This window comes from Falco punctatus (genome assembly GCF_963210335.1).
Source record: "Falco punctatus genome assembly, chromosome: Z".
NCBI lineage: Eukaryota > Metazoa > Chordata > Aves > Falconiformes > Falconidae > Falco > Falco punctatus.
The window spans coordinates 83,775,436-83,800,235 of record NC_137586.1 but is presented as its reverse complement, the minus strand read 5'-3'; the positions used below and the strand labels follow the sequence as shown (position 1 = coordinate 83,800,235).

General features: G+C 42.1%; 1 protein-coding gene across 3 annotated transcripts in view; it reads left to right on the top strand.

Moving 5' to 3' along the window:
* The first annotated feature begins 15,282 nt into the window (after positions 1 to 15,282).
* The window catches only part of ATG10 (autophagy related 10), a 99,199-nt gene continuing 89,681 nt past the window's right edge, over positions 15,283 to 24,800 (top strand). The window contains exon 1 of one of the 3 annotated variants that reach the window (XM_080372577.1): positions 15,283 to 23,895. The gene's annotated coding sequence lies outside the window, so the exon portion shown is untranslated. The remainder of the gene's footprint in view (positions 23,896 to 24,800) is intronic. The other 2 variants (XM_080372576.1, XM_080372575.1) reach the window with 2 other exon arrangements.

Sequence of the window (24,800 nt, the reverse complement as noted above, 5' to 3'; positions counted from 1 at the left end):
CGCAAATTTCTCTGAAAATGGCAAATGAACGCCTGTACTCTGACTCCACCCACTCACCACCATTTCGTTTGCAGGGCACATGAACAGAAGAGCAAAATTTGCTGTTTGTACACACAAGGCGGCATAACTTGTGCCTGCACAGAGGACACTGAACTAGCCAAAATTCAGATTTACTTGTTATTAGTCACACAGATTCCATGACAAATTTTGGTAAATTTAGTCCGACTTGAGGTAAAAGGGGAAAAATAAAAGGAGGGGGTGGGAGGGTGGGGAAGAAGGAATAAAAGGTAACCTCAGTGTGATAGTTTGTCTTCTGTACTCTTGGTTTGTATACTCCCATTGCAGCCTGACTTGTAACAAACTATGTAAAGTATCTCCCTTTCTAACAAGTGTTAAAAGCTGGTCATCAGCTCCAGCTGAGAGCAAATTCACACAAGGTTAACCAGAACACTGTAATCATGACTTTCTTGTCCTTGTCAATAGTTAGCATTTAAGTGCACACCTTTTCTTTTTCCCTTTATCTAGTATTTCCATTTAAAAAGCACTGTTTAAATGTTGAAATAGTATCTGGAGTGTCTGGAATATTTTGATACTGAATTGCGTGTTTAGTATTCTCACGGAGTAACTTTTTAACTCTTCTTACTAAAAGCACCCAGTTACATATGTATTACTATCTCCTGGAGGGTTTGTGTTATGCATATTTAATAATCAGGCAGGCGTAGAGAATGTATTGTATGCGAGTAAAGATAAATCTGGTGCAGCATGTTCTGCACTAAAAAAACCCCAGCCTGGTAATGGTGGGGCAGTAGATGCAGCTACAATAAACAGAAAGAGTTTGTGCATTACAGTCACCGTCCACAGTTAGCTGGTGTAACGATTTAATACACAGATGAAATGAAAGTAACTGGAAGAAAATGCTTTAATCTCTTCAGAGTGCAACCAGTGTGTATTCACTGAAGGCTAAGTCCTATACTCCTAATTCAGTTACAGCTGAGGGAAAACATCAGAATTGACTGCATCGTAAATAATCAACTAATGTTTTAAAGAGTCCTCAGAATAGTAGATATGTGTTACCTGGTGCTAACTAGGTAGTGTCCAAAATGTCTGAAATCAGATACATTTTTTTTCTAAATCTAATCTGAGCTATAATCTCTGCCGTATTTTACACACAAATTGCTTTTATTTTAACTGCCTTGTAACTGTAAGTGCATCTTGTGCATATTTCTAATCCAAACCCATTATTTACCATTCATGAAGATGCTAGTACAGTATCTGGGCAGAACAGCAATAATCAAAAGTCCATGGACACAAGGCATCTTTGCAGGACCCTATGACTGCTTCCACTGAAGCTGGTGACAAACCACACACCCCCACCCCACCCCCACCCCCCGTCCCGAGATCTCATGGGTACAGGATCAGTTTTCTAAAAATACTGTGGTAATACAGATAAACAGAAATAATAATAGTAAAAGGGGAGATGAGTAAACAACTGGAAAAACAAAGTGTTCCATGGCCTACGCAGATGAAATTAATGTTTTTCTGAAGTTCTCATGCTTACTTTTTGTTCTTCCCTGCAGTTGATAACCATCTCTATGATGTTTTGTGCAAGAGTAATTTTATGTTAGTGTTGATGCCAGTTTTAACCCAAGAATAGCTTGCCTTAAGTTGGAATCTGTGGCTGTTTTATAATGTGTATCATGTTTTTACATGTTCAGCAGCAGTGCTAATGAAGGTATGATATGCAGAGGGTGTGCTAATTTTATGTTTAGCAAAAACATGTATAATGCTTAGGTTTGAAAACGAAGGTGGTAAAAACTAGATTAATGAGGTCTGGATAAACCATTGCTAATGGATTAAATTATAATAAATACTCAATGTATTACTTTTTTTTTTCTAACAAAAATTGCATTGTACTGTCTAACTGTTAGAGAAATTTCTTAGCCTAGAAGGAACAAATGCTGAACAGAATAATTTGATAACTTAAGAGTTATTATCTCTTGAATTGCTTTAGATTTGGCCAGCAGTTTATTTATTGGTACAGTGGCTAGCAATCTTCTAGTCATGAATCATGGCAGACTATTTAAGTTACCTCTGTGGACAAAATCTTAAATCTTTCCCTCCTATGGCAGAGCTTACAAAATGTTTTTGCTCACTGTTTTAGGAAATTACTTAAATAATGCACCAAATGCCCATTTAGCATGTGGCTTGATTCATTAATATATACAATAAGAAAACATAAACATTGGAAGTGTGGCTTTAGCATTTCCGTAGCTCTCTAAAACGTGAATACAGTCAGCAAATGAAATTGCTAGGAAACTGAAAGCTATATTTATATCCCACTAATGATACAGGTCTCAACCACAGAGCAAAGGAAGGCAATAGTGACCGCACAGTCCTGTGTCTGACAGTCGTTACGTAAGGTAAACCTTTGTGCTCACTACCTCATTAATTATTATTGTCTGGGCAGAGGCTTACTGCTATATTCATGATGATGCATAAAACTAACAAACATCCAGCTTGTTCTGTTCTTTATGCACTTTCTCTGTTTGCATTTCTTTTAGCTCCACAAGTTAACAGTCATATTAATCTTAATTTCTGTTTGCAATAAATCTTACAGAAGACAGAGGAGGTAAATATGGGAAGTATTAAGATGCAGCTTCTGTCAGGTAAGTTTTCTGACTATTGAAAGCATTTCAATATGTAACATATGTCAGAAAATTTTATTCTGAATCCTGGCTGCGCGGCTGGTGAGTTAGGGTGCCACTTTGGCAGTACTTGGCTCCTCTGATCAGTCAGGGGCCAAACCTTGATCCAAGTGTTGAGCGATTTCAGAGACTTTGTGCACCTCTGTTGCTCAGATACACAGTATGACCAAGAACTTTGAGACTGATCTTGAGAGAGTCTCTTCCCTGCTGAAAAAAAAGGGTCATGATCTACACTTTGTTGATCAGAAGGAGGAGAAGGAGGTCTGATGTGGGTGATGTCTGCGGTGGCTTCAGGAGGTGCAGAATGGCCCGTTGCAGGAGGAAGGGATCAGTGTGATGCAGTATGAACAAGGACAGTTTTGGAAAGAGAATGAGTCTCCTGTGGTAGTACCAGCCCATGCTAATGGACAGCAAGGTAGCCTGGCGGAACCGTTCTTCAGTTCAGAAGTGAACATGGCTGTCCCCTGGAGCAATCTGGAAAAGGTGATTTTAGAATAGTGCAAAATGATGTTTTCATATACCTCCGTGTGCTAGTGCAGCTCCCACAAACTGTAGCTGGAGTTACAGTGTAATACACCAGAGCTAAATGGCATGCCACTTGAAAAGCACTCTCAGTCTTTTGCCTGTACATTTTTTGAAGGAGTGCTGTGATGCTCTCAGATTGCATGTTAAATGTGTCCTAAAATTAAAAGTGTTTTGACTGATGATGAGAAAGATTAAACCTGTCATCTAGAGCCAACTGTAATAATACAGGGATAGGGAGCTTAGCTAGCAAGCACATTTAATACTGTGTTTTGATACAAAAACGTAACAACAGTTTAAAATGTCCAAATACTGTTCACAAAAATCCCGTGAGAGCTAATTCATTCTCCATAGCCTTGCAAGGATTCATCATTGGCTGCCACCCTGCTCAACCTTAGCTTTAATTTACTGTTCTGTGGTAATAAAACAATGTATCCTGCCTGTTCTGTATTACTAGTAGTTAAAGGCAAAGATGTAAAAAGTTCTCCTCCAAAGTGAAGCACATCAGCATAGTTTGTAGGTGCACTCCTGCTGAAACTAACTAGTGTAGTAAAGGACTTTTGTGAACAGAATTACACTGGTTGATCTGATTGGTTCTCAGAAATGTGTTGGTTATGTAATTACATAGCTATTGCAGACTGGCATGCTTGTATTTATAACTCTTCTGTGTTACTACTATAGTTTTTCTGCACCGTTTCGTGTGTCCTTCATGTTTTCTTTTTGGCGGGTGGCAGTGGCAGGAAGTGGTTACTGCTGTTGTTAGACTGTTAAGTCTAGATATTAGTATTTTTGGCTGGGGAGAATGGCTGTAACATCACCAGACTTGCATAGATCTATGCAAGTATTCTAAAAATGTACATGTTGTAAACTGGGAGGGAATAATAGGAGCATGGAAGACTGTAGCTGGTGTTAAAGAAGCAGATTACTCAGTTGTACAGAGTAAATTGTATTCCCTCTAAAAAAAATTAGCCGCGTAGGGTGTAATAATCACAGACTCATTTCTGGGAGCTGAGGAGGAAGAAGTGAAACCAAAGCAGAGCTAGTGCTGCTGTTTTTTAAAACAGGGTCTGTGAGGTATTTGGAGAAAGAGAATGTTTGGGCAACATTTTTTTTTTTTTTGCCTGAAGAAGGAGAGAGGAGGAAAAAAAAGACTAAGCCAGTTCCTTTAAGTTTTTTTGGAAAGGGAATAGTTTAGAACTTCTGCTCATTTTCCTGGAAGAAAAAATCCTCTTGATATGTTAGGAGGTCTTTTTTCTTGCACATTGAGGAGGAAAGCAATAAAAGAGTAATTCCTGAGGGACCCAGGATCCCCCTCCCCCAGCTAGCCCAGACTTTTCTTGTGGGTTTGTGCAAGAGCAATGACAGTACCAGAAAAGAAGTTCTTGATTTTAGTCCCCCTACTAAAGTCTTCTTGTGTTTTTGGGCTACAGAAATCATGAGGAGATAATAGGTGAGCGATTCTGAGAGGTTGGAAGTGACAAATCGGCTCCCAAAGCAACAATGGGATCGCTCCCTCCATCTCTGGGGCTCAGGCTACCCACCAGCTCAGGCTGTAGCACCACCCTTCCTCTGGTCTCATTGGAAAGCTCTAGTGCTTGAACTGCAGAGCTGCCGCAATTCAGTCACAGGACGGTTCTCTCTTAGTTTATCCAACACCTTAGTCTTTGTTTCCGTGGAGAGGGTTCCAAGCCAGCCCCCTCCTGTGATTACCAAACTCCTTGCCTGCGAGAACTGCATGCCCCTGGTCTCCCGTCCCTGGTCTTTGCCTGCATGCATCTCTTCAAGCCTCTGCTCTCTGAACTTTCTGTTCTGATGTATTCTGTCCCTTCTGTATTTCCCCCTAATCCAGGCCTAATACACTCAGTTCATGTGTTTTGGTAACTCTGAGTACTAGACCAGCTATTTTAAATGTATTTGTGTTACTAAAAGTTTATTGTAAGTGGTGTGGTATGGATAGTAACTTCCTGTGACCGAGACGGCTCCCGCTGACGTGTTCAGTTGGTAATAACTTTGCCAGTCTTCTGGCTGAAGTTTTCCAGACCAGTTGTCCACATCCAACTGAGACACATAAACATGCTTATCTATCAGTTAGGTGGTCATGTGTTGTTTTTCACAGGCGCTTTCCCCTTGTCAGTGCTCAAGGTGGACAGATGAACTGTGACTTGTAGGAAGTGAGGATGTTTTCTGTAGGACCTGTAACTCATTTGGTCTGGAAGGTAGAAGGTATTTGGCTGGTGAGTCAGGATGTTGCTAACACAGAAAGGATGCTTTAATGATTAAAACCATTGAATGCTGCTCTGTTAAATCCCATGACCGGGACACAGTCCTGTCACGGGATTCATATGTGACATGAAGTAAGGAATTTAATCAAATTTATCACAGGTGGTCATTGTCCTTGCCCTCCTCTTTTTCTAGCTTCTAGACTGGAGACTCTGTGACCTAATTTGTGGAAGCTGTGAGTGCCCATGGCTGCAGACAAAATCAGAGGGGACTGTCCTTGGCACATATAAGTTCTCTGAAAAAAAATGAAGTCCTAGGCACAGCAAATTAACAGATATCTCTGGTTTTCTTATGTGCACCACAGTTCTTTCCTATGAAACAGTGTACAGCCATAGGAAGTACTGCCCCGTGTCACACAGGGACTGTGAAGACGCCTCTGATGAAGTGGAATGCTTCCTTTATCAGACTCCCCAAAAAGCAATTAATAATTCAGTCTCCCAAACAGGGCTTAAATTCTGTACAGTAAATCAGACCTGCAAGAACATACTAGAGAATGCAGAAAAGCATAAAAAGTGGTAGCTGCTCACTGAAAGAATGTCATCTATTCTGGGCTCTGAAAAAGTGGGCAAGCGCTGAACAATTCAGTCACTAATGACTATAACAGAATGCTGATCTGTAAGGTGGGCAAATCAAAGCTTAATTCTGTATTTTGTGACTTTTGAGTACTTGACTTTGCAAGTGTAATGATATTTTAACATATTCTTTTGGGTACAGTGTGTGTAAGTGCTGATAGTTTTGCTAATACAAATATTGCTCTTCAGAGGGCCACTTCACTAGTGGGAGGGTCACTTAAAGTCCTGGGCAAATCCCCATTTTATAAAAGCAAAAAAATAATAAACATAAAAGTGCCCAAAGAAATAAGCCTCTATATAGATTTTAGTCCCTTAGCAATCTTCCTAAAATACTAAAGGGCACTTCTCCTTAATGAGGCCAACACAAGCAAAATCAAAGCAAAGATTCCAGAGAAAAGTTCAGCTAAAATAAAACCAAAAAGCATTTTCAGGTTGCTTTCCAAACAGTGCAATTCAGGATCTTATTTTACGTATTTTACCAACATCTCATTTAAAAACTTACTTGGAAGTGAGAAAGGATGCAAAATTTTAGGGGCGGTTGTTTTTTTACACAGAAGCTAAAAAGTCCAAAGGGAAGAAAATGCTTAGGAATGTGTTTATATCAAAAAGCATTTTTAAAAATTTTTTTAAATCTTTTTTATATTTATCTTTTTTATTTTTTTATATATTTATCTTATTTTAAGATTAAAAATTTTTTTTTACCTTATCTGGAAAGTAGCTATTGCAACCTTTTAATGCAAGATCAGCACAAATATGAAGACAGAGATGATGCAAAGGTGAAGAGGCTGGTTTTGCTTCATATGGCAGGGTTTGGAGAGACAGATGCAGTGATTTCATATTTGATTGAAAACTGCAGCTTTTCTGAGGAATTATGTTTTAATCGCATAATAAACAACTGTACAGTAAAACTGAGGTCTGTGACAAAAGTCTTAAGATGTCTGAATATAGTGGTATTTGTGCAGGAGTGTTACACATTCCTATAGCTCCGAGTGCTGACATACACCCTGCCACTTCAGATAACAAAAGTAACTCCTCGGCTTGTAGGATAATCCATGCTGGAAAGGGACTTCACAAGGTCTCTAGTCCTACCTTCTGCCCGAAGCAGGGTGGCTTACAAGATCAGAACAGATTGGTCAGGGCTTTTCTCAGTTGGGTCTTGAAATTCTCTGAGGCTGGAGACTGGAGACTGGAACACCTCTCCAAACAACCTTGACTGTCCTCATAAGGCAAAATTTTCTGCCAGTATCTAAGCCAGAACTTCTCTTGTTTCAGCCTATGGCCACTATATTTTTTAAAAGTGTGTTTTAATTGGATTGCAAATTATTATACCTGACTCTCATTGATGACATTTTCAGTAAGTACATAATTTCAGCTGTAGCTGAAACTGATTGATGCTAAAAGTGATTTTAGTATGGAGTAGTAAATTCCTATGATTAAAATGTTTCAAATTCCAAACAGAATTGTAACACTAAAATAGAAAAATCACTGGATGATAAAATACGTTTGTTTGCACCATTACCGTAAATGATGAACAATGCAGGTATTCCCCAATGAAAGTAAAACGCAGCAAAATGAATTTTAAAAAAACATTAAACAAGCTCAGATTTGTACAAACTTGTCCTGCACACACCTTCAAGTAATATTATGTACTGCTGTGATCAAAAGAATCATCTGCAGTTTCCATGATACCATCATTTTATGACTGGCATTTAGTATTCTAGCTCATGGATACAAACTTTGAAGAATATGAACAATATCCCATCTAATGACCCTGTGTCTTTTATATTCTCTGTCTCAGCATGCCTGCTTGGAGAGAGACTTTCTTCTTTCTAACAAGTTTCTCTCAGTACCATTCAAGAGGTTTGTGACATTATTAGTTCACAGTGACCGAAGACATACGTGGCACTGAAGTGCTCATTAAATAAATCAAAAAAAGAGCATAGAATGACTAGGAAGGAGACATTCCCTCACACTGTCAAACTTCTCTCACTCATCCATCCCATTAGGCAGCAGGTCAGGGCTAGAGTAAAGTACATGTAGGGCATGTAGGACAGAAAAGTTCCCGTTGTGGAGTATATGCTTTTTCTAGCATACATTTCTGTGGGTAAAAAGTGAGTCAGAACATTGCAGCATTTCAGGCTACTTCTTTATAAAGCTGCAGGACAAATGATGTCTAAAACACGTAGTGAGACTTGGCTGCCTATAACCAGCTGCTATAGATGCTATAGAGTTGCCTTAAAAAGACTATTCACAAATAGTAGAGGATAAAGGGATCTATACTTACAGGATGGATACATGCTTCAGAGGTAAGACCAAGTGCCAACAGAGTAATGAAGATTATGTTAAGCATTACGCTGTAACCACATGCCCTGGAATGAATGATTGAGCTTCTTAAATGGTCATGCTAATGTTTTTACTTATGAGTTCTTACCTGTAGAGGTATGGTCTCATAATTACTGTAATTACAAGGCTTATGAGTCTCATCAGTCAAATCACCTTGCTCCCTCAAGACATTCTCAAAATTGCTATCTGTCTGATTCCCACACACTAAAAAGGTAATTCTGGAGTGAAGTTTTCAGACTAAAAAAACAACCCAAAGAGTCAGAGGAAAGAAATATGCAGCTATGTCATTCAACCCTTTACACAGTCACAGGTTTCCTTTCTAAGCCCCTGCCATGTCGTCCCCACCATCCACAGCTGAATCACTGAACCCCTCTACCTCGGGCTTGCACACCACAGCATGTACAATTAGGTTCTGGTGACAAGCACCGTTGGTGTAGATTGCTCACATTATGTAGTGAAAATGACTGCTCATAGTTTTCTTAACTGGTATTTGAGTTCATGTCAGGCAAGAGATGGTGATGGAGAAACATCTAGCTGCAGTTCCACTCTTGGTACTCTAATAGCATCAGCTACAGTACTGAGAGCTGCACTAAAGGGGTTACACTGGCACATGTACTCAGGAATCAGGTTGCTGAATATTTCTTGGGTTTTTATTTTTTCTTCAAAATTGTAGAATGGTTTGGGTTGGAGGGTCATCTAGTCCAGCCCCCCTGCTGTGGGCACGGACACACCCCCCATCCCAGGCTGCCCCCAGCCCCGTCCAGCCTGGCCTTGAGCCCCCCCAGGGACGGGGCACCCACAGCTGCTCCGGGCAGCCTGGGCCATCTCACCACCCTCGCCGTACAGAATTCCTTCCCAATATCGAATCTAAACCCACCCTCCTCCAGTCCCAAACCGTCGCCCCTCGTCCTGTCACTACAGGCCCCGGTAAAACATCTCTCTCCACCTTTCTCGTAAGCCCCCTTTATGGGTCAGGAGCCCACAAGAAGGTCTCCCCGGAGCCTTCTCTTCCCCAGGCTGGACAAGCCCAGCCCTCTCAGCCTGTCCTGACGGGAGAGGTGCTCCAGCCCCCTGACCATCTTCGTGGCCCGGCTCTGGACCCGCTCCAGCAGGTCCGTGTCTGTCCTGTGCCGAGGGCGCCGGGGCTGGACGCAGCGCTGCCGGGGGGTCTCACCACAGCGGAGCAGAGGGGCAGAGCCCCCTCCCTCGCCTGCTGGCCAGGCTGTGGGTGGCGCAGAGCCCGGGGTACAGCCGGCTCTCTGGGCTGCGAGCCACGTTGCTGGGTCATGCTGAGCTTGCCCACCAGCGCCCACAAGTCCTTCTCCTCAGGGCTGCTCTCAATCCGCTGTGCGCCCAGCCCGTGTTTGTGCTTGGGATTGCCCCGACCCACGTGCAGGACCTGGCACTCGGCCTGGTTGAACCTCATGAGGCTCACATGGGCTCACTCCTCCACTGCCCAGGTCCCTCTGGATGGCATCCCTTCCCTCTAGTGAATGAGCTGCACCACGCAGCCTGGTGTCAGCTGCAGACTTGCTGAGGGTGCACTCAATCCTGCTGTCTATGTCACTGATGAGGATACTCAACAGTATTGGTCCCAGTATGGACCCTTGAGGGACACCACTCATTACTGGTTTCCACTTGGATGCTGAGCTTACATTGTTGAGTTACATTGACTGTAACTATCTGGACACAGCCATCCAGCCAGTTCCTCATCCATCCAACAGTCCATCTTTCAAACCCATCTCTCTCCAATTTACAGCAAAGTCTGCATTCACTTAAGCATCATGTAGAGTTAAGTAGTTCCCCTGGCTATCAATGCAGGAATTATTTAGAATGCAAAAGAAATCTTCTATCCTACAGGGAACAGCTGTATGCTTGATTTTGAAAGTTCAGAATTGCCTTATGGCTAAATATGTGCATGTGTGAAATCCAAAATTTGTGGAGATGGTGGCTGTTTAGCCCCAAAATACATAAAAGAAAAACAAGAGAATATGTAAAAGAGGAACATAAAGAAACGTATCGTCTTTCACAGTCCCAAAGAATTTGTAAAGAATTATTGTCTTTTGAAAAAATACTGGGTAAATTTTGTATCTAAATTCAATTATTAAAGATACCTTAATTCTGCTTTATGTGCCTAATTACTGCCTTATTGAAACTAACGAGGAGGGGCATCCAATGAAGAGAGAGTATGCTATAAATAGAAATCCCAACTAGAGGACTGCTAATGGAATCTTCATGATACTGTGTAATCTAAACAAGGAGATAAACTAAAGAAAGTTTTAATAAATGAAATGTAGGGTATTATAACTTACACTCTCTCAGTGTTATATCTCATTTATGTCTGATTTTACATCATCCATGGAACATTTATAGTTAAACCTGATTTGTGACAACCTGAGATTTATAAATGTCATCCCTTTAGCCTTTTCTGGATTGAGTTGCAGATACTCCATTTCATGAAGTACTAAATGTTTTCTGAAAAAGAACATTAGCTACAGAAGTAACATTGCCTTCTTAGGAGCAGCCAGGGGACTTGAGGGCAACGTGGGTTAGTTTGGACCTTTCATCTCTAAACAAATCCAAATATGGCAAATCTTCAGGTACTTTTTGATTACATAATTCTTAAAAAGTCTCACTCATATTGTCTGCAGTAGGCCTTTATCTGATGGTATAACCAATAATAATGAGACAGTAGGGACCTAAATCTGGACTTACCTTATAATTGTTGTAATCACTGGGACTGTGAATATGGTTACAGGATTGGGCCCTTAAGTTACTATTTTACAAGGTTTTATTTCCAGTACTTCTGCAACATCTTGCATCTTGTTTCAGATACTGACACAGGAAAAAAAATCATTAAGAAAATAAACATTGTTTGGTAGGAAAACCCTCCCCAAGCTCAATTAAGTATTCTGCTTTTTACTTAATATCATGTCTCAAAATCCTTCAGTTCCAGTGGTCTGGTTATTTTATCATCCTGCCTTCGATACCCTTTTACTCTGAACGATAATGTACATTTTAATAATAATTATGCTTTGATTTTCTATACACCCATGTTTTCACTTGAGTGTCTGAAAGGGCCTAAAGTACTGTTGAGTTAATCTTCCAAACAACGATTACATTATCATTCTCATCCTCGTTCCACTGTTAGATGAAGGTAACAGCAAGAAGCAAGTAACTTGCCAAAGGTAACAGAGAGTGGTAGTGGCAGAGATGGAGGCAGATGTGAGCTAAGAATGGATGACACCACCCTCATCATTATCCCCCAGTAATTCTCCAGTTGATAAAACAGGGTACAGCAGCTGTTTCTCAACTTCTGGATACCTGCAAAGAGCTGTCATCTCCCAGGGCACTAACCACCGCTTTCAGCTGCCTCTGTGTCAAAACATTTTTCTAAAAAAAAGGGAAGATATCTACCAGACAGACAACATTTTTAACGGCTATTGAAAAGGTACATGAAAATTATTTTTATGTAAACAAAATGTGTCCACCCATAAAGCCATGTTGTTTCACTGTGAGCAGGTAAGGGGCCAGGAAAAGTTACAAAGTGCGGTGATAAAGGGGATTAAACAGAAAGTGACCTGAATTTGTGTAAGCCTTCTGGATGGCAAACAAAAGAAACAGGGCTGGGAAAACACAGCACTCCAGTTCTGCTGGGTGGGTCTCATTTGAATTGGTGCTTGGGGGTGCATTCCACTATTGTTAGACACGAAATTACTACCTCTCTGCCCTCTAAATTACAAATCCCGTACAGTATGTATACATTGTACATTAGGGATCTACAATTTAAATTTACATCTTATTTTGGCTTTGCTTCTTGAATTTGGCTGTTTTTGTGAAAATTCCTAGGAAAAGAAATCTGTCTCTTAAACATGATTTAGTTTGAGTCATATCCAGTTAACTCTCAATTATCTGTAGACAATATGTGCCAGATGTGGCCCATTTTGGTATAGAGCTATATGTAAGCTAAATGCTTATAAGCTATATTTTAGCTATATATCAGCTAACACACACACACACACCATCACTACCCCCCCACTAAATCCACGTCAGCTCTGTGCAGATCCAGCCATAAATCTCAGCATTGTCCTCCAGCCACACGGAACATGGGGATGCAGTTGCTTTTCTGATTCTGTGTGGACCTATCCAGCTGACACTGAAATGTAGCTGGTAAATCCGGCCAGCGGGAACCTGATTCCTGCACCATTGCACTGTGCTGCTCTGTGCTCGGGATGGATGCACTAGCTCTGCAACATGTACCTGGTCTGCAGGGGTTTGGAGCACCATACAAAAGATACCTGAGAAGTTCAGCAGAAGTCATTTCACCTCCAGTTCTGGGCCTGGGGTGGCTGCACTGGATCTCAGTTATATCCCAGCACGGTCACACGGGTGATTTCAGCCATGCGCCACAGTACCTGTGTTATCTGGGTTTGTCATTCGTCATTCAACACACCACGACTCCAGATAATGGAGAGTAATGGCTGGACTAAATTAATTCTGACATACCTTCATCGACTTCAGCAGAGTTACATCGGAGGTGAATTTGGCCCATGGATTTCATTGCTATGTTAAGAAGCTTTCAATACTGTGTACAAATTAGGGGAGCTGACACTGATGAGCTGGTGAAGCTAAAGTGTGTTATTTCACAGTGTTATTAAATAAATCAATCCCATTTCAGTCACAGTCATAGAATCATGGAATAGATCATATAACCATTTAGGCTGGACAAGACCATCAAGTCCAACCATTAACACAACACTGCCAAGTCCACCACTGACCCATGTCCCTAAGTGCCACATCTACATGGTTTTTAAACACCTCCAGGGGTGGTGACTCAACTGTCTCCCTGGGCAGCCTGTTCCACTGCTTGACCACCCTTTTGGTGAGGAGTTTTTTTCCTAATATCCAATCTAAACCTCTCATGACACAACTTGAGGACATTTCCTTTTGTCCTGTTGCTTGTTACTTGGGACAAGAGACTGTCACCCGCCTCGCTACAGCCTCCTGTCCAGCAGCTGTGGGGAGTGATAAGGTCTCCCCTGAGCTTCCTTTTCTCCAGCCTAAACAGCCCCGGTTCCCTCAGCTGCTCCTCACAGGGTTTGCTCTCTTTACCAGCTTCATTGCCCTCTTTGGACATGCTCCGGCACCTCAGAGTCCTCCTTGTGGCGAGGGGCCCAGCCCTGAGCCCAGGGCCCGAGGGGCGGCCGCACCAGTGCCCCGCGCAGGGGGACGGGCACTGCCTGGCCCTGCTGGCCACGCTGCTGCTGACACCGGCCAGGGCGCTGCTGGCCGCCTCGGCCCCCTGGGCACGCCGGGGGCTCACGCCCAGCCCCCCCAGGCTGCTGCCCAGCCCCCCCAGGCCCTTTTCCCCCGGCCCTGCCCAGCCCCCCGGCCCAGGCCTGCAGCGCTGCCTGGGGCTGGTGTGACCCGCGGGCGGGGCCCGGCACTCGGCCTTGTTGAACCTCATCAGTTGGCCTTGGCCCATCAGTCCAGCCTGTCCAGCCTGCTCTTCATCCCCGTGTCTTCCTGACTTTCTTTGACTCTTACTGTATTATTTCCCTTATGAAAATGCTGCACATGACTAAAGCAGAATGAGAAGCTCAGGACTGGAAATGGTTTGCATAACCTCTACACCTTCCCTGCGTGAAATATTTTAGTGCAGTGTGACTGTGTTATGAGTAAATAGAACTTCAGCGAATGAAGTAGAGTTGCAGCCTCTTATACCAAGGTAAATTTGGTCACCTCAGTCAGTGCATTTGGGAATCACAGGCAAGAAGTAAGAAATTCCAAGGTGAGTATTAGGAGGAAAAAAAGTGTGCCAAGATTGCAAGATAACTTATTTTGAAATTCTGGTGACAGTGGTTTGAAGGACTGGACCCCTTTTTTTTGCGCTCATTTCTGTGGTGGCAATCATCAGCAGTTTCAGGGTCAGGAAATTATTCCCACGTCATACAAAGTATCATCTTACTTGATATACACAATAATTTTATGCAGCCATTCTGCCAGTTCAACTATATCTGAATAAATGTACAGTTTTTTCTGGGGAGAAAAAAAATTACAAACTGGATTTGGTAATACCTCAGTAATTCAATGGGTGATTTTAATTTTGAAGGTCTGGTAAATTTCTGGACTATGTAATTCAAGCAATTCAATTCAAAGTGGCCTTTGGCCTTGTCCAAATAAGGATAAACAAAAGCATGAGTGTCATATATTAGCTTACATTAGTCAACAGATAATTTTATGAGGTTTAGTATAGAGATGGTATTTTAGCACATGCTAACAGTCAATTGCTCAGGGCTTACTTTTATCAGGATGGCTTCTGATTTTTTCCAGTCTTAGCAACTGACGTATATTTTTCAGGGAACAAGAATTTCCTTTGTCAGTTAGAATTGATGAAGAAACAAACTTAGCAGACTGACTCCTGAACTCTCCATTGATAGCCTTTTCTTCCACTGGGCCTCTAAAAATCTCATTTGCATATCCTGATGAAAACTCCATCACTGGGGGAAATGGCGGTTTTGTCTTGCATTCTGAAGCAATCAGTACATTTGTAATTTTGGCAGTAAGTTTGGAATACAGGACTCATGACCATAAAAGATGATGTGTTAGGATCACACATCATGTGTGATCATAGGAGTATAATAAAATAAATGTAATTTTAGAACATTCTTACCATGCTGAGGCTATTCACGTGCTAGATTTCTCACAAACGGAAGAAAGAGGTATAGTAAAAATACTGAGTTAGAGGCCATGATGTTACATTGATGATGACAATAAAGTATGGGGCTTTTCTCCAGCGCTTTACATCAAACTAGATAAACACTCTTCCACCCCCCCCCCCCCCCCCACCCCCCCACCCCCCCCCACCATCCCCCCATTTCTGTGACAGGCACTTCAAAATAAGAATAGGTGACTATACCATTTGGAAGGTTGAACAAGTGGTGAACAGTCCAGCTGTTCAGAAAATAAGAACCAACAACTGACAATGTGTTTGAGAAACAATACCAAGTGAGGAATACAGGAGGCGGACTTGGCAGCTATGGAAAGGAATTGGCAACAGAAAGTAAAACCCTAAGAGACAGCCTGGTTGGTGAGATGAAGGGCTCACGTAGCCGACTAGTCTGCCTCTGGTAACAGCAGCAGCAGAGGTCATTTCAGGGAAGAAAGCGAGCCCAGGCACTTCTTCGGTCTGCTCCTTGCCATCCATAGTTGCTCTATTAGGAACAGCAGAGAGTAATAAAACTTTTGAAAGCCTTAACTTCAGGCACAAGAGGCCTGAAGGAGAACTGTGTAGTCACCCAGTGCATCCACAGCGGATTTTATTGACTACCAGGTCTACGGTGGTTAGTGCAAGGGCTGTGCCAGTGCAAACCCATCCCATTCCTTGCTGTACACAGCTGTACTTACTGGGTTTGGAAATCCTGTGGACACCTTCAGCCTTGGCATGGAGAGAGGCCAACACACTTGACCTTCTGCTTGGCCCAGCGCAACAGGCGTAACAGGTATCAGGAAAGGCAGATAGGGGGCTCGCCAGGCGGCAAACAATTCTCACTGCACCTGGCTGCAGCTACCGCTTTCTCTGTTGCATATTACAGTTCAGTTCAGTGGTTTAGATTACTTTGTTTCTTCAGCCATTTAGCTTATACTTTGAAAAGTTACATTGAACTGGTAACAGAAAGATCATCACTAGGCTATGCACCTGCACTTGAGAGATACTTAATAACATTTTTTCCAAGTAAACTTGTAAACTACTTGGTGAAGTATCTCCAATCCGTTCATAAACTTACAGTAGTGTTAACAGGCGTACTTTCTGACAGCACAAACCAGTTTAATTTCAGTAATGTAGGTCCATGTTCAGAGCCTAGTGAATGTTTTTTAGGGTATAGAGGTCTAGAGTCATGTCCACAACTTTTTACCTAGGCTGATATCAGAAGTGATTTTCACAGCACCTGTGTGTCTTCAGTCACCCAGATGCACACTCTAGTTCCACTGTTTCACTGCTACATATATAACTGGTTTTCCTTTTGGGACCTGTGTAGTTAGGGAAGGATGTCATGGTCTTTAATAAGAGAAATTAGTTGTTACAAAAGTAACTGGGAGTAGTAATACTCCATGGGTAACATGCTACTGGGAAGGAGTTTGACTATGAGCTTAAGCACTAGGGTTCATTACTTGGTGTCACAGGCCTTACCGTATTTCCCACATTGCTGTTCAAAACACCATCCTTGGCATCCATCAAGACTTTACTGAGCTAGAGTGCATTGTGCTTTTGACTGGCGTAACTTTTTAAGGACAAACTGGGTGCATCTGCACACCCTTCATATCTCCAGAGCTATCTGGGACCTCATTCAGCTACAAAAGCGTTTGTCTCTGAAAGCCATTTATTTCCTCTTTTGCAGCTGCAAGGGGATAAATACAGTTTTGCAAAGCAAAATAAAAACCAAGAAACAAACTAATTCCTGGAAAGACACCTATGACGATCCCCAGAAATTCTGAAATCAAATATGTAGATCATATAAATCCCTAGTGTGCAGGATGTTGTGTGCATACAATGCTGTGACACGAATAACATACATGAAGTCAAACTTGCTGGGATATAGAATGCGCTGAACTATACATAAACACTTTTTAACAGGCATGATCTTGTTGGCTGTACATTAAATGCTCAGAGGGGGTTCCATGGCAAGAAAAAGGTATAGCATGGATTGGAAAAAAGCCTCGAAGGGATTATTTCAGCCACTGAGTGACCATAAAGGAAAGTTTGTCTCCTGAAATGAGGAAAGGTGCTTGCCTTTCTTTCACTTAGCTGCAGCATCAGTGCAGATAAGACTAATACCCTGATCCAAATTGCAGGCAGGGTTCAGAGTATATTTTGCCTTGCACAGAACTAACAACAGAACTTGTTAAGAATGAACTGCAAAAGAGTTACTGGTATATACCCCTTGGATGAGGGTGCACACCTGCAGTCAGGAATTTGCCATGATAGACAAGATCAGCTCTTGATCCTGTCATAGAATCATAGAATCATTTAGGTTGGGAAAGACCTTTAAGATCAAGTCCAACCATTAATGTAGCACTGCCAAATCCACCACTAAACTGTGTCCCTAAGTGCCACATCTACACAGCTTTTAAATATCTCTAGGGATGGTGACTCAACCACCTCCCTGCACAGCCTGTTCCAGTGCTTGACCACCCTTTTGGTGAAGACATTTTTCCTAATATCCAATCTGAACCTTCACTGGTGCATCTTGAGGCCAGGCCAGGCAGATTTCCAGCCACTCTTACCCAATGCTAGCGTTGCCTTGGCTTGTTGTGATCCCAGTGCAGGACCCAGCACTTCTTCTGGAATCTCATACAATTGGCCTCAGCCCGTCAGCACAGCCTGCCCAGGTCCCTCAGCAGAGCCTCCTGCCCTCAAGCAGATCAACACTCCAGCCGAGCTTGGTGTTGTCTGCAAACTGACTGAGGGTGCACTCGGTCCCCTTGCCCGGATCATTGGTAAAGATATTGAACAGGACTGGCCCCAGTACTGAGCCCTGGGGACACCGCTTGTGACTGGCTGCCAACTGGATGTAACTCCATTCACCAACACTCTTTGGGTCCAGCCATCCATACAGTTATTCACTGAGCAAAAAGTACACCCATCCGAGCCACAAACAGCCAGTTTCTCCAGCAGAATGCTGTGGGAAGCAGTGTCAAAGGCTTTAATAAAGTCTAGGTAGACAACATCCACAGCCTTTCCCTCATCCACTAAGCAGGTCACACTTTTGCCCTCTCCCATACAACAACTCCTTGGTAGCTGCATGTTGGTCAGATTGGTCAGAAAGAGGTGCCCAAACAGAGTATCTTAATAAATATGGATTGGTGTTAGATTTGTGTTAAGACTTCTACCAGATTAACTAAAAACCAACATTTTTTTTAAAGTAATGTTCTATGCATTTTGGTGGAATTTGAATTCTTGTCACTATTCATTTGTTCAAAAGTATCTGCCTCATAATAACAGGAATTCACCTGCAATTTTGACTAATGATCAGTAACATCATGTGATGTCTGCTTCTACTTGTATTTATTCTTGCTTGACTTCTAAATGAACAATTTCTTCATAATATTTTTCTCTGCAAAAACGATAGTGGAAGGTGCAAGCTTCTTTTATTTTTTTTTCCCCTCAGTTTTGGGTAGTTTCTGCTGTTGAATTACCTTACCAAAAAATGTACAATCTGCCATTCTTCATTCAGGAAGAAGTTCTCCCTCATTCTTCAACTTGGTCACTCTCCTTAAATAATAGAGTTCTTAACTTTTACAATAAACCTTCAAGTTAAACTCTGAGTCTTTCCTCTACACAGGGCAGATGATAATTGGTCTGCTCTTGCCTGTCATTTCTCATCCAGGCAGCTTTCCTCTTGACCTTTCTACCTATCATCCAAGGAAAATATACTCCAAACCTAGATCTACATGTCACATTATATAATTTTGGGCTCATAATATTTTGTAGGAATCAAGAATAAAATCCTGTTTTCCCATCAGCAATATCTGTGTGTCTTCACTCTCTTCAGTGTTAATTAACGAGCTGCTAATTTTATATGTGGGTCTGTAGACCTATACCAGATGAATAACTGGAACAATTTACTCTGGAGTTTAGCAGTAGGCTTTATGTTATGTACTTTGTATGTGTACAATGAATCATAGTTCTGATCTAGCTAACAACCGGAATAAAAATATTTTACCATCACAATTTGAACTGGTTTCTGATTTGCTGATTTTAGCAAACTGGACAGTGGTAGCATAGGTTTTCTGGTTTAATAAAACAAGAGAGACAGACGCTAACTTGCTTATTTACTGCTATTATATATATTTACTATAGGTTCTTATAGTATTCTTTTATCGTACTTTCATATAATCCTGTTCTAATGACCTTTGCTCCATCATCTGCAGATATATTTTAATGCTGTTTTGACCATGAACTTGTAATCTGATTTCAAAATTTATCTTTCTTTATCAATTAGTCCTCCTCATTACTCTCAAAATCCCCCAAATCCAATTTCCCTGCTTAGGAACAAATTTTTTAGGCCTTCAACTGCTATTATCTTTTATATTAATGACCTGAGTATTTCATATGTAGCCTGTCTCAAGCTGATTTCCATATGTCTTGGTTTAATAAGGAAAATACCAAAACAAAACAAAAGAAATTCATGAACGGAACACGAATAGCAGTAACAGAAAGAGAAAACAAATGAAAAAAACCCCAACACCAACCTTGAAGCCTGAAAGAAGAATTAAACTTTTAGATAAAATAAGTAGAAAGAAGTAGGAAAAATTGCTGAAAACAGAAGGTGGCAACAATTGCTGCATTATGCTAGTACTCTCTTCAGTGCTGGTTGGTAGCTGCTGGAGTGGAATAAAAATACACATGAAAAATGAATGCTGTTTGTATACCTCTTGGTTTGTTTCCTTTTGAACTTTCTCTCAGAACTATCACAGGGCCCAAGAGCAGGTATGCGGAAGGCACAGACCATGCGTCTACAAAATTCAGCTCCATTCGCCAGCCTAACACAGTCACCACAGCCTTCAACAGTTGAATTAATTCCCCCTTTTTTGCCAGCAAAAGGAAAATAACACTACTTGTCTACTTCATAAGAGCACTGTAATAGTACAGTGATTACTGGAAGATAAGGTTTGTTAACAATTTTGAAATAGTAACTCTCCACCTACCAAGATCTAGCTGGGAATTTTCAACTATCAAGTCTCCTAAACAAACAAGGCAAAAGAATGTTAAATACGTTACTTTTAATTCTTATTATTTATTATTTGTGCAGAATCTCCATAAGCACTGTTAATTTAATAACAGATTATTACGACATTTGAATTAAGCGATCAGCCATGGTGAATAGTTGCTAATATCAACTTCAGCTGGAATGAAATCCACCATTTAACTTTTGCTGAGGTTGCCTGTATATACAATCCTTCTCAAACTGTAGATAGGGTATGTTTGATGCTGTGACTATATCAGCACAGCAAACGAAGAAACTATTTGTTATCGTACAAATGATATGTTGGGTTTGAACATGCTGTCTGATAGCCTTATGAGACATTTTCGCAAGCATTTCAGTTTGGCTATACCATTTCTTATTTGGCTTATTTAGCAATATTCTTTTATTGTCAAACTTTGGGACCCAGGTACTGCCAGGTGCTGGCCATAATAGATTTTCATCTCTTTTTGTTTAGCAACATTGCTCAGCCTTGAAAATGAAAATTAAGAGTAATGAAAAAACAAAGTGGAAGGAATAGCATTAGAATTACTGTGAATTGCTCAGGATCCAAACCACACTAAGGAGGATTTGTGAAACTGGATTTAGTACATTAATACAATAGTACCTTGTATTAATTCTATCAGCCTGAGAGCTGTAATGTTAACTTTTTTCTTTGGACAGTAGAATGTTGCCTGAACTGCATGACTGTTCAATGGGTTTTGGTCAAAACTATGTTTCCTGGGACCAAAAAACAGAACAAAGAGATGAAAAAGACCTTTTAGAGATCATTCAGTTCACTGCCTGGCTGATGGACTATTATCCATGATCTTTATTTAGTTCAGTTCTAAAATTCCCAACCAACAAAGGTCTTACAACAACTGTAGTTTACACTCAAAAATTATCAATATGTGATAATATATCAAAAACAACCAATATGTGATAATGTATAAACAACCAACAATACGTGATAACAATATTAATCTACATAGTATATTAATATTTTGAATAAAACAAACTGGTCCAATGACCTATTATGCATTTGTTTGAAGTATATAAACATCTAAGTAGTGACACAAGGAGCAGGACTATTAAAATGCTTTTGTATAGCAGAGACGAGATGGAAACCTGAGGCATTTATGCAGAGTATGGGCAAAAGAAGGAAGAGAAAGGAGAGAAACCCCCATAAAGGGACTTCTTGTCAAGTAATTTTAGAACTATAGCAAATGCATTTCCCTTGATAAACTGGCACTCAGAGCAACTTACTGAAATGCCCTGGCAACAATACTGGAGATGACCAAGATGATACCAGATGCTGTAAGAATATACCGTGAATCCGACCTGTTCTGCAGACAGACAAAAAGGGAAATGGTCAAAGAAAACTGAAACTATTATCCCAAGTTTGTCAACAGCAGAGCCAAGATTAGAATCCACCTCTAGTAGGTACAGTTTCCTCCCTACACAGAGATATATATAGTATTTCTGTTAGCAATAATGTATGGATACTAACAATTTATCAAAGTTAAGTATTTTAGATCTTAACTTCTGCAACACAAAGAGTTAGTGACGCTTGACATTAGGAAGCCAGCAAGTCCTTAAAGAGGATATTCAGGTCAACAATTTATTATTTTTAATAATACCTAATTACTTCAGATTGTATATGTTCAGTTTAAGATCCATAGATAATATTGCTTGTTTGTGACACTCCAGCAGTATAGCTAAAGCCTATACTCTTTAATAATTACAACTATGTTGAGATCCTGGATGTCCTTGTCCTTGATTATAATGGGGGCTGTGTACTCACAATTTTAAATAAAGTAAATGGATCTGAATATACGAAAACTATGGCTTAATTTTCTGGAAACTACCAGTCATGGTGACTCCTTTGGTAACTTCAATGCAAAATCAGGGGTCTATCACCCACTTTTTAAATGAGCTATGTCTTAAACCTGATGATTCTTTCCCTAAGAAAATCCAGAGAGGCAGTAACAAAGCTAAAATTAGAAATCAGGAGCTGTAGCTTCCAAGGGAATGCACATAACGTGACATTTTTTCAATACCACAGGCATTTTCTGTTAGTGAAAAAGACTTACAGAATATACTCCACAATGTAAAAATCTTCCTTCGAAACTCAGTGTTGGATGACAACAATGGTGTTTATTTACCAAATTTTAAACCCCTAACATTTAAAAGAAACAGTGGAGAACAATATAAATAATTAATTCTGATGACTAAATAACGACTATAGCATCACAACTTGTAGTTACAATGGTATCACCAAAGCTATGCAACTGCTTTAAAAAATAATACATGCAGTCAAAACAGTAATCTGTGGAGGTACCATAATTTGTTCAAGGCACATCATGCAGTTAATCATTCTCCAGAATACCTTCATGAAACAAAACTTTGCTTATATATACACCCGATGCTGAAAACTACAGACTTGGGTGGAACATTTCATTGTTCACAGAGAGTGGTGAAAACCGTCTGTAATTACAAATCATGGCACATATTTGAAGAATGCAGCTGCTAACAGCCAAAATACAGAAAATGGAATTTTAAGAACAAAGAGAAATGATTTATCTCAGGAATATTCCAGCAAAAAGTTTTGGCCCCTGTGAGCTCTCCACACCCAGCAAGTCACAAGCAAATTAGGAACTGCACAGTTGGAAAACGTCACATTACAACCAGCTAGAGCAAAGCACCATTTGCATATGGAGGTTCCCACTGAGGAGTATGGTCTCCAAAAGCTGATGGGATAGCTCTTGTTTACTCTTAACGCAACAATCATAAACCTCTTTAAAATAATGGTTTACAGCTGAACAGGTAAAGCCAACATTTTACATTCCACTTAAGTCTACTGAAATGCAGTGCGCTCTGCAGATACTATGGTTTGGATAGCTTAGTCATGCCAGACAAGACTTTACCACTGAGAAATATAGGGTTTAACAGACTTGTAAATTTGAAAATAATTCTTCTAACATTTGCATAGCAAAGCAGCCTCTGTGCACCTACCACATTCTCAGTTCTAAGAGCAATTGCAAAGGCAACACAGCTGGGTCACAAAATGAGCACTGGGCATATGCTGGGCATCTCCTGGGAACAGCTCCGGGCCACGCTGTGGGGGACGACCTGCATTTCTCCTCATTTTCATCCAGACAACTGTATAACCGACCACTTCGGATTACTCTTCTACTGACCCCCATGTTGTGTTACACGACAGTGCTTAGGTGACCAGCCATTTTAACTTCATGTTACCCCCTCCTCACCTTCGACAGGGAGTAGTAGTAACATTATATATCTACATGGTAGGGGAAGAAGGGCAATTAAGTTGGCGAAACCGATTAGAAACATCGAGATAAAAACCGGCACTGCCGAACTCCTGGAAGAAGGCCAGCCTAAACTACCGTTATCTCGGTCTAATATTTTTTGGGGGCGGTAGGTGGAGGCGGGCAGCAGCCCTGGGCGAACGGAGGGCCCTTCCAGAGGCTTGCTGGAAACGCCCACGCCCGACCGACTCATACATCGCCTCACACAGCGGCTACGCAAGGCCAGAGGCCGGCGGGGGCAGCCGGTCCACACCCGGCGCCGCCCGCCACAGCTTCCCGCCCCGCGCGGCTGCGAAGGGCGCCTCCCGCTGGCCCCGGCCCGCGGCAACGCGCATGCGCTGTGGGCGAGTGTGCGGCCCGGAGCTGCAGGGAGAAGGAGGAGGAGGAGGAGGGCGGCACGGTACGTGGAGGGCGGTGCGGTGGGGCTGCTCGCTCCCGCTTTCCCCTGCACCCTTCTGTGGGGCCGTGTCCTCGGAGCTGCGTCCCCCTTTCCCTCCGTTCGCGGCTGGCACCGGGCCTCGCCGCGCCTCGCCTCAGGCGGGACGGGGCCGTCCGCGCCTCCGCCCGGGCCCCGCCGCTGCCTTACCCCCGCGCACGGTGCTGCCGGTGGGCGCCACCTGCCTGCCCCGGTCGGCGGGACCCGGCGGGGGACGTGAGGGGGCGAGGGCCAGGGGCACCCGCCCGGCGGGGCGGGGGGGGCTCGGCAGCGCGTGGCGGGCACGGAGGAGGCGGCCTGGCCTTGCGGCCGCGCGTGGCACAGTCGGTTCGGGTCTGCTCGCCGCTCTTCGGGGTAGTTTACAGAAAGGAAGAAAGCGAGGTGCGCCGCACAGGTGCCGGCAGCCTGGTATCCCTTCACAGCCGCTCACTTCCTAAAGCACATAACTCTCCTGAAAACGTGTGTGAGAGATACGCACTCATTAGGTGCCCTTGCTGCAGTTTTGCAGTCTGTCGTCTGGACTGGGGAGTTTGAGAGTCACAGAAACATTTATAGTGTCAGTTTTCCACGTTTCCTCTTTTCTGACATGCTGACAGCACAAACAGTAACTGGGGCTTGGGTTAACTGCCATTGAAAATAATTTATGTTCAAGTGCTAGATAATTTATGTCATGGGCAGGCAGGATGATGTTATGATGCAGGGCCGGATCCTGAAAAATAACAAACATCGTATGAGGTGCTGTGCCCTTTGTATTTCTTGTTAGGAAAAGGTGTGTTCTAGGTGTAATAGTTACTGAATATTTGTGGTGCTGCAGTGATGCCTGATGTCTATGAACATATCGAAACAGCTACATCGAAAATGATACATCT